At 40.8% G+C, this 14428-nt stretch overlaps 1 protein-coding gene across 3 annotated transcripts in view; it reads left to right on the top strand.

Moving 5' to 3' along the window:
- Positions 1 to 14428, top strand: part of LOC124607668 (leukocyte tyrosine kinase receptor) — a 915076-nt gene that overhangs the window by 414237 nt on the left and 486411 nt on the right. The window lies entirely within an intron of this gene.

Raw genomic sequence — 14428 nt, 5'->3', positions numbered from 1 at the left:
ACAATAGCATATTTCAGTCTATCTGGAAAAATTCCCTGTTTCAGTGAGCTACTACATATGTGGCTGAGAATCCTACTTATTTGTTGGGAACAAGCTTTCAGTACTCTGTTGGAAATGCCATCAATTCCATGTGAGCTTTTACTTTTGAGTGAATTTATTATTTTCCTAATTTCATTAGGAGAGGTGGGTTGAATTTCAATTTTATCAAATTGCATAGATACTGCCTCTTCCATATACTGCCTTGCATTTTCTAATGAATAGCTGGAACCTATTTTCTCTACAACACTCAAAAAATGATTATTAAAAATGTTTTCTACTTCTGACTTATTGTTAACAAACTTTTCATTGTGTTCACTTTGTTGACATGTACAAGATACAAGAGCACGCCTTGCTTCTGTTCTCATTGCACACGTGTTGGGCTAACAGAGAACATGTAGGTAAGTTTTTTGCAAACGAGCACTTACAAAATATTGTGCCTACGAGTTGAAAGCTGAAAATGCGACGAACAAGAAACAGTACCAGTAAGCAAGCAAACAAGCATAGTTTCGCATTCCAGCTACCAATACATATCCAGTGAAAGTGGAATAAGATGCATTACGAAAGTGTCCTTTTCACATCAGTTCCTTCTCTTCTTGGTTATTTGAAATATAAAACAAGTTACGGTACATTAAAGAGACCAAATGTGTCTTATTACTACAGCAAATATTCATCCAAGAACGGAAAAACGTTCGAAATTGCCTTCCTTACATTATGTTATTCATGTAAGCACTGCAATTTTTAGTATTTAAAACAGCTGTTACGTACGCATGACACAGATAATAAACAATAAGCGTAAATACAGACTAACAGAACAGTCGCGACATTATGACTCGTTTTTGCTACCCACTGCAACAGCAGTGCCCCAAGTGTTCAGCAGGCGACAGTTCTGCATACGATACCAGATACATGAAAATATTACCGTTTATACTGATTTGTAACATAGTTTTTACAATGGGCTGTGAATGTAGTGCCATAAAAGTTGACAATAATTAAAAAATTACACCACATTTGAGATTATTTAGTTTTCTAAGCACCCTGGGAGGTACGAAACGGTGAACCACGGGAAAGTTTATTTACGATTCTCTTGTACAAACGTTTACCGAATAATGTCGTTTTTCTTTCATAACAAAAAAAATTATTAGTAAACATCAGAAACTCTGACTTTTTACAGAAAGAGGTCGTATATCTAATCAACAAAGCAGAGTTTTTATCGCTACACTTTCAACCAAATCAGTGAATGTGCAACTTAGGATACCTATATGGAATGTAATACTTACATTATTCAACGTATCGAATAAGCTACCACAAGTGTAGCTTAAGGGAAAACAACGCAGACGAGATAATAAATCGCCAAAGCCATTATAATTGTTTCCCAATACAGGAGAAACTTTTTCCACAATTGTTGCTAAATTTGAGCCACAAGAATATTCAACACATTCGCTTTTGAAGCGAAAGTCATTACATTTCCAAACATATTTGTGTATTAGAAAGTCGAGTGACGAGTAAAAAAGGAAGAACAACTGGACTTCATAAAAAAAATTAACTGTCAAGGAAAGTGCCTATGATTATAACAACAGATAACAACTGAAATATATCCTTCTCATGCCTGAAATGTGTTTTATAGTCTCTTATTTCAAAGGAATAAACTACAAATACAGACATATTCGAAAATATTTCTTAATGAACAGTTGTAGCTTATGTTATTGAATAATTATGATTCAGCTGTTTTTACATGTCTTTCACGATAAGTCAAGTCTCTTGGTAACTTACTGACGCATGGAAAACACAAATATAACCACTATTCCATTAATTAAGTAGAAAATAATTGAAAACAAACTTTATCCTTCGACGAGTGTGGCTGCTTTCTCATCGCTTGAAGCGCAAGTGTCGCTCCAGCTGTCACGTGGCAACAACTTCCACATCAGAAAGTGGCATGACTGTATTTATTAGACTGTGGCATAAGTCTAAAGTGCAATCTGCCGTCTCTTTTTTACCTCCACGCTTCTTACCTTGCTGACGTCACCAGCAGCTGCAGTGAAATGCTGCATGATCTCTACTCCTCTTTCGTAACCTCTAGCACTAAGTAGCTACAAATAGCGTCCCCTGGCAGCCATTTATGAACGACTGAATATCCGAAGGTCTTGTGCCAGATCGTTGAAAGATGAAAAATAAAAGCTTTAAATAACACAAAGGAGCGTGATGGATAGCATGTGGCTTGTTGATTTAGCAAAACAGAGTAATGTTGTCTCAACACTATATGTAAGATTAATAGGTCATCTGAAGAATGGGATACAACTCCTCGGCTGTCACCAATGACGTCATATTTTAGTCACAGGTTTTAGTTTGTTTATTTTCGAGCCGTAAATATCGGTTATCTTCTGTGCCAAAGCGTCGTAATAGTAAATAAAAATAAACGAATGTGTTATTAAGAGATAGATATTGCGTATGCTTTTTGTCGCGTGTGGTAATTTAAATCATCTGTGTACACATTTTGAATTATACCATTGCCTGATAGTAAGTCGCTATTTTCCCTTCTCTAGTACTCGTATCCTATTCTTCAGTTGATCTGTATAGGTTAACAAATTTTACGTTTGTGTCTCTTTTCGTCTTCGCTAGTACTACTGTCCTTCAGTTGACCTATAGTTCCAACTGACCTACGGCATGCAAATTTTACTTGTGTCGCTTTTTTCGCCTTCGCTAGTACTAGTATCATATTCTGTAGTTGATACTACTACTAGCGCATGTGAAAAAACCAACACAAGTAAAATTCGTACCCCGTATTTCAGTTGACCTACAACTGAAGCACAACCTGTATGAGTTAACTGAGGCATTCCGCGCCGGTGTTTTTTCGCTAGCAGTAGTACCCTATTCTTTGGATGACCTCTACAGATTAACTAGGATACCAGTATCTTCTACTGCGAAAAAAGCGATGTATGTAACATTACGTTCGAAATATGGATATACGTGGTATATGTCTACGATAACTTTTCTATAGTAATTTGTTTATCAACATTCGTCTATGTCTTTCCAAATTGGAAACAAACTTGTGACTTTATTCTTCAAAGGCGACGTGTTGTATCCCTTTCTTCAGTATTCCTAGATTAATTTTATTGTATTGCTTTCATGCATGTTATTGAGAAAGCCACTTCACTTCAAATCCTTACTCCGCCCTTTCAGTAGTTAGTGGATCTCATTAAGTTATCAAATTTGAATGTTCACGTAAAATTTTTGTTATCTGTGTACGTGGTTCGTTTAATAGCCTCAGTCAGATCATACGTTAGCTCCTTTTCCAACAAGATTATTAACGTTTGATCTAAATGGTTTCCTCATACTCCTCACACACACGTCTTGTAACGTTGTTCATCAGCTACGAAGCTTCTAGAATTTACGTAGATGTTATCCGGCATTAAAGTTTTGCTGAATACCTTCTGCTCTTCTTTCTTGCCATCGAATCTTCATCAGGAGAACGCGTCTAGTCATCAGTTAGCATTCCTCATTTCTGACTTCGGTAATTTCCAAAAATGTTTGCCTGTCGAAGCCTCGGGTTCCAAACGATAGACATCGAGCGTGCGATTGTAAATCGATCACGTGACTGTGGTGGCGGGCGTAATGAGCTTGTTAATAGCGGTCACAACAACAACGATAAAAAAAGAGAGTCACTAAAATACATGTAATTACAAGGGAAACGGATCAGTGGACAAAGTTCAAAACCATCGTACAATATGCGTTAGATGAGTATGTGCGAAGCAAGATCGTAAGAGATGGAAAAGAGCCACCGTGGTACAACAACCGAGTTAGAAAACTGCTGCGGAAGCAAAGGGAACTTCACAGCAAACATAAACATAGCCAAAGCCTTGCAGACAAACAAAAATTACGCGAAGCGAAATGTAGTGTGAGGAGGGCTATGCGAGACGCGTTCAATGAATTCGAAAGTAAAGTTCTATGTAGTGACTTGGCAGAATATCCTAAGAAATTTTGGTCTTATGTCAAAGCGGTAGGTGGATCAAAACAAAATGTCAGACACTCAGTGACCAAAATGGTACTGAAACAGAGGATCACAGACTAAAGGCCGAAATACTAAATGTCTTTTTCCAAAGCTGTTTCACAGAGGAAGACTGCACTGTAGTTCCTTCTCTAGATTGTCTCACATATGACAAAATGGTAGATATCGAAACAGACGACAGAGGGATAGAGAAACAATTAAAATCGCTCAAAAGAGGAAAGGCCGCTGGACCTGATGGGATACCAGTTCGATTTTACACAGAGTACGCGAAGGAACTTGCCCTCCTTCTTGCAGCGGTGTAGCGTAGGATCCTAGAAGAGCGCAGCGTTCCAAAGGATTGGATAAGGGCACAGGTCATCCCCGTTTTCAAGAAAGGACGTCGAACAGATGTGCAGAACTATAGACCTATATCTCTAACGTCGATCAGTTGTAGAATTTTGGAACACGAATTATGTTCGAGTATAATGACTTTTCTGGAAACTAGAAATCTACTCTGTAGGAATCAACATGGGTTTCGAAAATGACGGTCGTGTGAAACCCAGCTCGCACTATTCGTCCACGAGACTCAGAGAGTCATAGACACGGGTTCCCAGGTAGATGCCATGTTTCTTGACTTCCGCAAGGCGTTTTGTACAGTTCCCCACTGTCGTTTAATGAACAAAGTAAGAGCATATGTAATATCAGACAAATTGTGTGATTGGATTGAAGAGTTCCTAGATAACACAACGCAGCATGTCATTCTCAGTTGAGAGAAGTCTACCGAGGTAAGAGTGATTTCAGGTGTGCCGCAGAGGAGTGTCGTAGGACCGTTGCTATTCACAATGTGCATAAATGACCTTGTGGATGACACCGGAAGTTCACTGAGGCTTTTTGCGGATGATGCTCTGGTATATCGAGAGGTTGTAACATTGGAAAATTGTACTGAAATGCAGGAGGATCTGCAGCGAATTGATGCATGGTGCAGGGAATGGCAATTGAATCTCAATGTAGACAAGTGTAATGTGCTGCGAATACATAGAAAGATAGATCCCTTATCATTTAGCTACAATATAGCAGGTCAGCAACTGGAAGCAGTTAATTCCATAAATTATCTGGGAGTAGGCATTAGAAGTGATTTAAAATGCAATGACCATACAAAATTAATCGTCGGTAAAGCAGATTACAGACTGAAATTCATTGAAAGAATCCTAAGGAAATGCAATCCGAAAACAAAGGAAGTAGGTTACAGTACACTTCTTCGCCCACTGCTTGAATACTGCTTACCGGTGTGCAATCCGTACCAGATAGGGTTGATAGAAGTGATAGAGAAGATCCAATGGAGAGCAGCGTGCTTCGTTAGAGGATCATTTAGTAATCGCGAAAGCGTTACAGAGATGATAGATAAACTCCAGTGGAAGACTCTGCAAGAGAGACGCTCAGTAGCTCAGTACGGGCTTTTGTTGAAGTTTCGAGAACATATCTTCATGGAGGAGTCAAGCAGTATATTGCCCCCTCCTACGTATATCTCACGAAGAGACCATGAGGATAAAATCAGAGAGATTAGAGCCCACACAGAGGCATACCGACAATATTTCTTTCCACGAACAATACGAGACTGGAATAGAAGGGAGAACCGGTAGAGGTACTCAAGGTACCCTCCGCCACACACCGTCAGGTGGCTTGCGGAGTATGGATGTAAATGTGGATGTAGATGTAGACCTTACTCGTTGTCGATGTTGTCGTCATGAGAAATTCCATTTGATGTGTATGCTACGAGAAGCATTCCCTTTTTGCTGTAACCTGGGTATACTCCGCCAACGTCACGCAAAAATATTGGTAGAGTGTCACATGCGTCAACTTTTCCTTGAAAACGCAAGTTGTGGAAATAGAGGTACTGAAACAAGTAGAGTTCGTCTCTTTCTCCTGGACGCCCTTCTCTTTTAATGGAAGATTTCCATAGCCGCACGATGTTCTGTGTGTGCACACTGGGATCATCCGAAGACACGAACTTTACAGAGTGGTTTATTAACTCGTGGTCGAATCCTTCTGCTTCCAGTGTCTTGTAGGACTGAAAGCGGTCTGTAATGACTTTACTACCGGGCAGTATAAAGTACTTTATCAAACCGACTAAAGTTTCATTGTCTCTGGACAACACTCTCACAACAAAACACTTCCGGGACTCTCGTTCTACACCACCAAATACACAGATATGTTTGATTTCATTCTTTGAAGGTCGTTCTGTCTGGTTCTTCTTTCTTGCTATGTGTGATTCGTTCACTTCAACAACAACTTTACTCGGTCCACCAATCGGTACACTGTCTTTCGTCACTATTACATAACACATTTCTCTGCAAAACCCGAAATAGTCGCACACGGTATTAGTATATAAGTCATTTTCCGATGCTGCTGCTTGCAGGATGTAGTCTCCAATCCAACAAGATTGAAGAATTACGCTGGTCTGGTTGGATAATTTGGAATAGTCAAACCATGTGTTCCTCCTGATAGTCGTTCGTTTCCACACTTTGCGCAATGAAATTGTAACGGTATTTCAGTATCAGAACTCTTCTTACGAAGTTTTACACACTTCGCCCTACTGCAGTCTACACAGTCCCTCCTTTCCTCATCCGGTATGAGTTCATATTTACGACAAAAAGTCAAACAATTTTCTACATTGCATAAGCATGGAATTAGATTCTTCCACGTGAGGTAATCGGCCGAAGAAACGTCAAAACCACCATACATCCGACTCACTACCAATATAAATCGTCTGGGTTTTACTAGCAACAATCTCTGTACGGGGGCATGCTGGAGCGGAAGCTTATGATCGGCTCGTAACACATCGGCTGCTGGGACAAGCCCCACCTCCTTCTCCCAGGGGAGCCAATTTGCAACTTATAAAAGAAGCGAAATGTAATAAGTACGTGCGTCACGGTACTGGCACGAAAGTCGTCACTCATTTTTGCAAATAATGTTGACAATCACTAGGTCAACACCGCCCACGAGTCACCACTCGCACAATGGCTGCTTATTATTGCTACAGCGTACAGTAATGTTGTTTTCTAATGTTGGCAGCGACCGGGCAACAGTAGCCAACTTTCACCGATTGGAGAGGGCCAAGTGAAAGTATACGATTAGTACGTCCAAACCTCTTATCATCTGAGGCGTGTGCACTGATACGCTACATAGAGGACGCGTCATTGGTCAGTTAGTCTTATTGTGATTCGGTCAAATTGTTAATCAGCCTTCTGCCCCTTACTGGTCAGTTGAAAACGGACAAGTTCATAATTTGGAAGAAAAGTGCTAGTGCGCCAAGTGTTCTGATTGTGAATCTAGATCTAGTGTTAGTGGTGCCCTGTGTGAAAACGAAGGTAAAGGTATTGATGAAAGTGTGGCGGTTACAAAAAACACTGTTCCACAAAAAAGACATCACATTTATCACCCCTCTTGAAGCCAGCAATTTGCGTGAATCGATTACAATGAGGTAAAATATGTTGTATTTTGCAAAATTTGCAAAAAATGTTTGAAGAAAATCGTTTTCAGTTTTCTTACAAAATGAAAAAAATTGCATGGAAACTGGATTTTCGAACTGAAACAAAAAGATAAGAAAGTTGAAAGCGCAAGAAACATCTGGTTGTTGCAGATAAGCTGTACCGACATTCAAATGCTTAAAACGAATGTCAATGTACCTAAGTCAGATTTGAAAATAAAAATGTCACAAATGAACGAAAATAGAACTTGGGTACTAAAAATCACAGCTTCCCTCCGTTACTAAACTGTGCAGGGGCCTGCTATACGAGGGCATACCGATGAAACAAGGAAGTTTGAGATTTGTTACCCCTTCGTTGTGCAGATAAACAGCGACTTTCGTTGTGGTTACAGCGCGAATATTATAAATGGACGTCCCAAGACGCACAAAATAGAACTGTGGTTATTTGAAGTCACACATTTCATAGAAAATTATTGGATGATATCAGAAGTGCAGAGTATTTTGCAATAATAGCAAATGAAACAATAGGCATAGCCACCAAAGAGAAATTTAGTGTCTGTATAAATTTTTTTGATGCTTTGTTAGAGATAGATTGTTGTTTAGAGCTATACTCTACACAAAGTACCACAGCTAGGGCCCTGGTTGATATTATGATGTATATTTTAGGGCGGTTTGATTTGCCTGCGTCTAATTGTAGAGTCCTATCTTTTGATGGCACAGCTAAGACACTGTAAAAGCAACCTGGAAATGTCGGAATGCGTTGAATGTTATGAAGGATTTAATAGATTTTACTAGAGTTTCACTTAGAAGATTAGATCATTTTCTTAATTAAAAAGCAGACGTCTCTACAAATTAGAAATCACAGTGTGCTGCAAGGTGGACCATAAGATACCTTGTAATGTCTTCAGTTTTGTCCAGCTATACAGAATTTCAAGGGTTCTTTTTTCTAAATGTTTCAAAAAGTGACAGTACAGACACTGGGGCCAAAGGAAATGGCTTTTTAATTAATATAGAGACTTTTGATTTTTTCATGTTATCAGTTTTGATAAAACTGTTTCGTCACATTGATAGAGTAAACATAGCACTACAGAGGAAGTCCATACAATTACAGGAGGCCAATAATATGATTTCCGCCCTTGTAACATCGATTAAATTTATGAGAAACAATATTGACTCATTCCGAGCTTAAACAAGTTCAAAATGAAAAGATAGGGATGTTGATTCCCCAAAATTACCCTGTAAAAGAAAAATACCCGAGACATTCGACGACTCAACAATTCATCTGTAGATACATTCACTGAAGTGTATGAAAAATATAGGGGATTTTATTATGAAACCAAGGATTCGTCCGTCAGCTTCTTGGACTCAAGTTTGAACACTGAATCATCAATGTTTATAAACTAAATTGAACAATTTCTTCCTGGTGATAAATATACAGATTATACATTATTTTTCTATGAATCAGATATAGACGGGGAACGCTTGCTTCTCTGCTGAAGCATCTTTCATGAACTTATCCAAAGTAGTGATTGTACAGATCTTAGTTCATTGAATGAAGTAGTGGAATACTTGAAAAAGCGAAAACATCTACTTGGCCTACTGCCGGGACGAATTAAATTCAACATATGGTGCTGAGCTCCCGGTAACGTCCTGTAACGCAGAACGATCGTTTTTGTCTGCGAAGTGTGAAATCGTATCTTCGGTCTGTAATCACAGGAAGGACCGGATTTTCATGCAGTGATAATCCTTTCAATATGTATGCATTTATACACCAAAAATCCAAAACATGCACGTAAACTGTTCGCATAAAATATGTAAAAACTGAAGTAGCATCGTCGTAGCACAAAAAGGAGGTACTTCAAATGCCTGTGAATCATTCGCAAAAAACGTTAAAAAACATGAAAGAAAACTAGTACTTTACATTAATTTATGGAAAGCTATTGTACTTACAATTAATTTTCCATTTCCCTTCTGTTACAAATCACACTATATGTTTCAGATGTCCGAAAGTGAGCTATCTCCTGATGTCTCGCAATATGTCCCTGTAGCGGGAGAAACTCTGTACCTCACAGGAACTTAAGAGTGCATGCACAAAAGTGGCTACTTGCTCCACTCTTAGCGACGTATTGCTCGGTAGTTCAGTGTGCTTACCTGTTAAAATGTCATCAATTTCACAAGTTTGTTCGTATCCTGGATTTCTTGAAGGTATTCTCTGAACTTTTTCCTTCACTATTTCGCCAACTGTTCCAGGGACAGAATCAAGTTTAAAGATTGTGGTTTTGAACACAATAAATCTCCGTAGGAACAATTGCCACCGGAAGATGAGAGAATTGAGTAGATATAGCGCAAGATTAGCTTCTATTTCTGGGGTGTTCAGAACATCCTGGGCAGTTTGAATTGAGACTGCACTTCTAGGATCAAATGTAGAAACGACGCTCTTAGCAGTTTCTAAGTGTTCGGTGCAGTAAATCATTGTGCAACCATCTGCCCCAGCGCGTTATAATTGTTTCTGGTGGCAGGGGAATGTCAGGTGCTGCTGCTCTGAACGCCTCTTTTCTGTAAGGTGCCTAAACAAACATCATCTTCAAAGCAGACACCAACTTGTCAACACGATGAAAATTTGCACATATAGTTACAGCAGCGCGATGTGATCCATGAGCAAGACAAATCAAATGCATGATATTGAGAAATACAAATTTGAGAGCAGTACCAACTTTGACCATGTACCTTACTGCATCAGTCAAACAGGTATACAAGCTCGTACTGAATGCCATTTGGGTACAGTAAATTCATGGAATCGATAAAAAAAAATTAGGAAACTGCGGAGCTCTTTGTCATTTCTGTTAAGAGACCCAGTAACAGTATTTGAAATGAACCGTCCCTCAGAGCCTTGTTTTTCGACGATTGACACCATTGCAAAAATATTTTGAATCTCATCCGTGTCCGCCCCCGGTAGCTGGGTGGTCAGCGAGATAGAATATCAGTCCTAAGGGCCCGGGTCCCCGGAGATTTTCTCCGCTCAGGGACTGGGTGCTGTGTTGTCCTAATCATCATCATTTCATCCCCATCGACGCGCAAGTCACTGAAGTGGCGTCAAATCGAAACCGGCGAACGGTCTACCCGGACGGGAGGCCCTAGTCACACGACATTTATTTATCTTATCCGTTGTTTTCTAATGGTTTGCTCGTAGCACTGCTGTACGTAATTTTCACGTACAGTGGATTCTTCTGGCACTTTACACTCTGTATATTTCTCAGTGAAATTTCTCAGAACAGGACTGATTAATTTCCACAGCTGCTACAGAGTAAACGTAGAGTCTAAACCAAAGAGAAGAACTAATACTTCTATAAATTTTGTTTGATGCCTCTTTCATCTATCGCAGATATAGACAGTTTAGATATTGATCGCTCACAGCAGTATTAGACTATGTTTTTGTATAGGACGTCCAATTTATCTTGACAACAACAAATAACTTTCTGTCCAGAAGAAAAATGAGAAATAGTATATTTTGTTTAGCTCCGAGGGGGATTTTAACTAACATGATTGCCTTTTCTGTAACTTCGTTTGCTACTAAGAAAAAATGGTTCAAATGGCTTTGAGCACTATGGGACTTAACATCTGAGGTCATCAGTCCCCTAGAACGTAGAACTACTTAAACATAACTAACCTAAGGACATCACACACATCTATGCCCGAGGCGGGATTCGAACCTGCGACCGCAGCGGTCACGCGGTTCAGACGGAAGCGCCTAGAACCGCTCGGCCACACCGGCCGGTTTGCTACTATGACATGAATAGAAGTACGTCCTTGTTTAATTAGAACCTTATTTTTTTTATCCACTTCCTTTCGTCAAGACCTCTTCAAAAGCTATACAATCCAGTCGGATTAATGTGGTCACCGCCTGTCTTCGACGTAAACGTGCAATAACCACTCGCACACGGCAGGTAGCAGCACTAGCAATGGAAGTTTATTAAGTGTGTCGGGGGATCACGAAAAACAGTGTCTTCGTTGTCGTAATGCGGATTTGCAGCGATTTATCAGACTCCAAAAGAGCAAGGGCTGGCTTTCGGGCCAAGGGTGGAAGCATTTTCGAAAAGACTAAGTTTGTAAAAACGGCGCTAAACAAAACTGGCAACAAGGTAACTGTACAAATAATGCACCACGGGCGTAACATGACAGGGATGAACGGCTGTTGTGGAGATGTGTACTGACGAATAGACGTGCAATTTTTGATCAACTGACCGCCCACATGAACCAAGGGGCTACCAACAGTGTTTCCTCAATGACAGTTCAGCATACACTGCTGCGTATGAGCCTCCGCAGCAGGGGTCTGGTTCGTACACCCATGCTGACTGCAGTTCATCGGCGACGAAGGCTGGAATTTGTACGCCAATATCGCAACTGAGTAGTGACACTTGGCCTTTTCAGCTGAATCTCGTTCTATACTCCATCGGAGAGATGGCCGTTGGCGTGTACACCGTGAAACGTCTGAAAACAAACACTCTGAAACAGTTGTTGTCTGGGGAATGTTTTCGTACATACGTTGAGTTATCCTGGCTAAAATGGTTCAAATGGCTCTGAGCACTATACGACTTAACTTCTGAGGTCATAAGTCGCCTAGAACTTAGAACTAATTAAACCTAAGGACATCACACACATCCATGCCCGAGGCAGGATTCGAACCTGCGACCGTAGCGGTCGCTCGGTTCCAGACTGTAGCGCCTAGAACCGCACGGCCACTCCGGCCCGCTGGGTTATCCTGGAAGGCACAATATATCACCACAAGTATACATCAAGCCTTGAGGACCATATTCACTCCTTCATGCAGTTTCTTTTTTCTCAGCGGAATGGCATCTATTAGCAGGACAATGCAACGTACCACATAGCTCGCAGTATACGTGCTTTGTTCAAACATCATCAGAATGAGTTTACCTAATTCCTCTGGCCACCATACGCCCCGAATTTAAACCGAATCGAAAATATGTGGGACCATCTCTACGGAGCTGGTCGCGCTGTGGATCCTCCCCGAGAAGCCTAGCGCAGCTGGTCACAGCACTAGAGTCTGTACCTTCCAGAACCTCACTGACTGTCTTCCTGCACGTCGCCCCGCGGTTCGCGTTTCTGGCAGGCGGTCACGTTTATGTGACTGGCCAGTGTAGGACACAGTGAAGGTACCCAGGGTAACGTATCTCATCCATTTCCTGGAGTTGACAGTAAACAAATGAACATGTTTTACAACAAAAAGATGTTACAGACCTGAAGATGACAGCGATGATTGTTGAAACCGGTCGTCTTAAATAAAGACATTTTTTATGGTATCTTGGCTTTTGAATGGTTTTTAACAAATGGACACACAAGGAAAAAGCACACGGTTCATTTATTGTCGGATATTCATAGAATACAATATACAGCAACGAAGATGAAATGGGTTCAAATGGCTCTGAGTACTATGGGACTTAACATCTGTGGTCATCAGTCCCCTAGAACGTAGAACTACTTAAACCTAACTAACCTAAGGACATCACACACATCCATGCCCGACGCAGGATTCGAACCTGCGACCGTAGCGCTCACGCGGTTCCAGACTGAAGCGCCTAGAACCGCAAGGCCACACCGGCCGGCAACGAAGATGAGGTAGACATGCTGCTGTCTATGGATAATGTATGTCAGCAGAGTAGTAATTGCACCAATGTTTTCTTATTTATAACGGGAATACGTGTAGTACAATAGTGTAGTACTTTTAAACGATATGTTGCATTTGTGCTTTCTCATCGTTCATATACATTGTACTCACGTTAATCTTTTAAGTGAAGACGCTTGAGTGAAGAACCGGTTTGCATTTTCCTTGTGTTTCCATTTTGTTTGCTGTCAACTGCATATGGTAGAATAGGCTACATTACGCAGGGTATCTGCACTGCGTAGTAATACAGGAGAGTGAAAGTCATTTTTCTGTTACGTTTTTAATCATGCCATGTATATGTGAACGGCATATTGTAATACTTTTTCGGACAAATCTTGAGGAGACGAAGGTGATTGCCTAAAAAAATAGCGTGCTATTTAGAAAGGATGTACTGCTCTTATTATCTTCTGAACAAAGAAAGTTAGAGCAAAGACAATCACGCTGGTTACAGTTCCCCTGGTAGATAAACAACATTTCAAATGAAGTTACGTAGTTCCAGAAACCATTTCAAGTGTCAAACATCTACGATGTATATATTTTCAGACTGAAGGGACGAATGAAAATTTATGCCAAAGCCCAGAATCGAACCCAGGTTTCGTATTTACTACGCCATCGTGGAACAGTGGTTTCGCGTAACTGCACAGACTGCCCTAGCACGCCTTCCCCCTCAATCCAAATCCCCATTCACGCCTCAGCCCACTTGCCCATGTACTTGAACAACATTGCAGAGGCTCTCCAATTGTACTCAAGTATCACATCAGCATCGAACAAAACGGGAGATCTTGACTGGAACTTAGGCATAGATACTTTTCAAGTCTCAAACATCTGCCTGTTCCTTCAGAACTGCACTTATGTCGCTTCAGTCTCCATTAATACAACATAGATGTTTGAGAGTTCAAAAGGTATCTGGAACCAAAGAGTTCCATCTGATTCAAGCATCTATGCCTGGGTTTCATGCAGGATCCCCCGTTTCGTTCGATGCTGAAATGATATTCCAATACAGTTGGAAAGCCTCTGTAACGTTGTTCGGCATCTGGTGCAGGGGGGGGGGGGGGGGGTGTTGATAGCAAGTGGGCTGAGGAGCCAATGGGGATTTGGATTGAGGAGGTGTGCGCCCTAGGGTAGTCCACGCAGTTGTGCAAGACCTCTGTGCCAGGGTGGTGTAATGGTCAGCATATCTGACTAGTGAGGAGGAGACCCGGGTTCTAATCTTCATTCATCGCTTCAGTCTCTATACATA

This window comes from Schistocerca americana, chromosome 1 (genome assembly GCF_021461395.2).
Source record: "Schistocerca americana isolate TAMUIC-IGC-003095 chromosome 1, iqSchAmer2.1, whole genome shotgun sequence".
NCBI lineage: Eukaryota > Metazoa > Arthropoda > Insecta > Orthoptera > Acrididae > Schistocerca > Schistocerca americana.
Note: the sequence above shows the minus strand (reverse complement) of the source record. Positions and strands in the feature narration are given on the sequence as shown.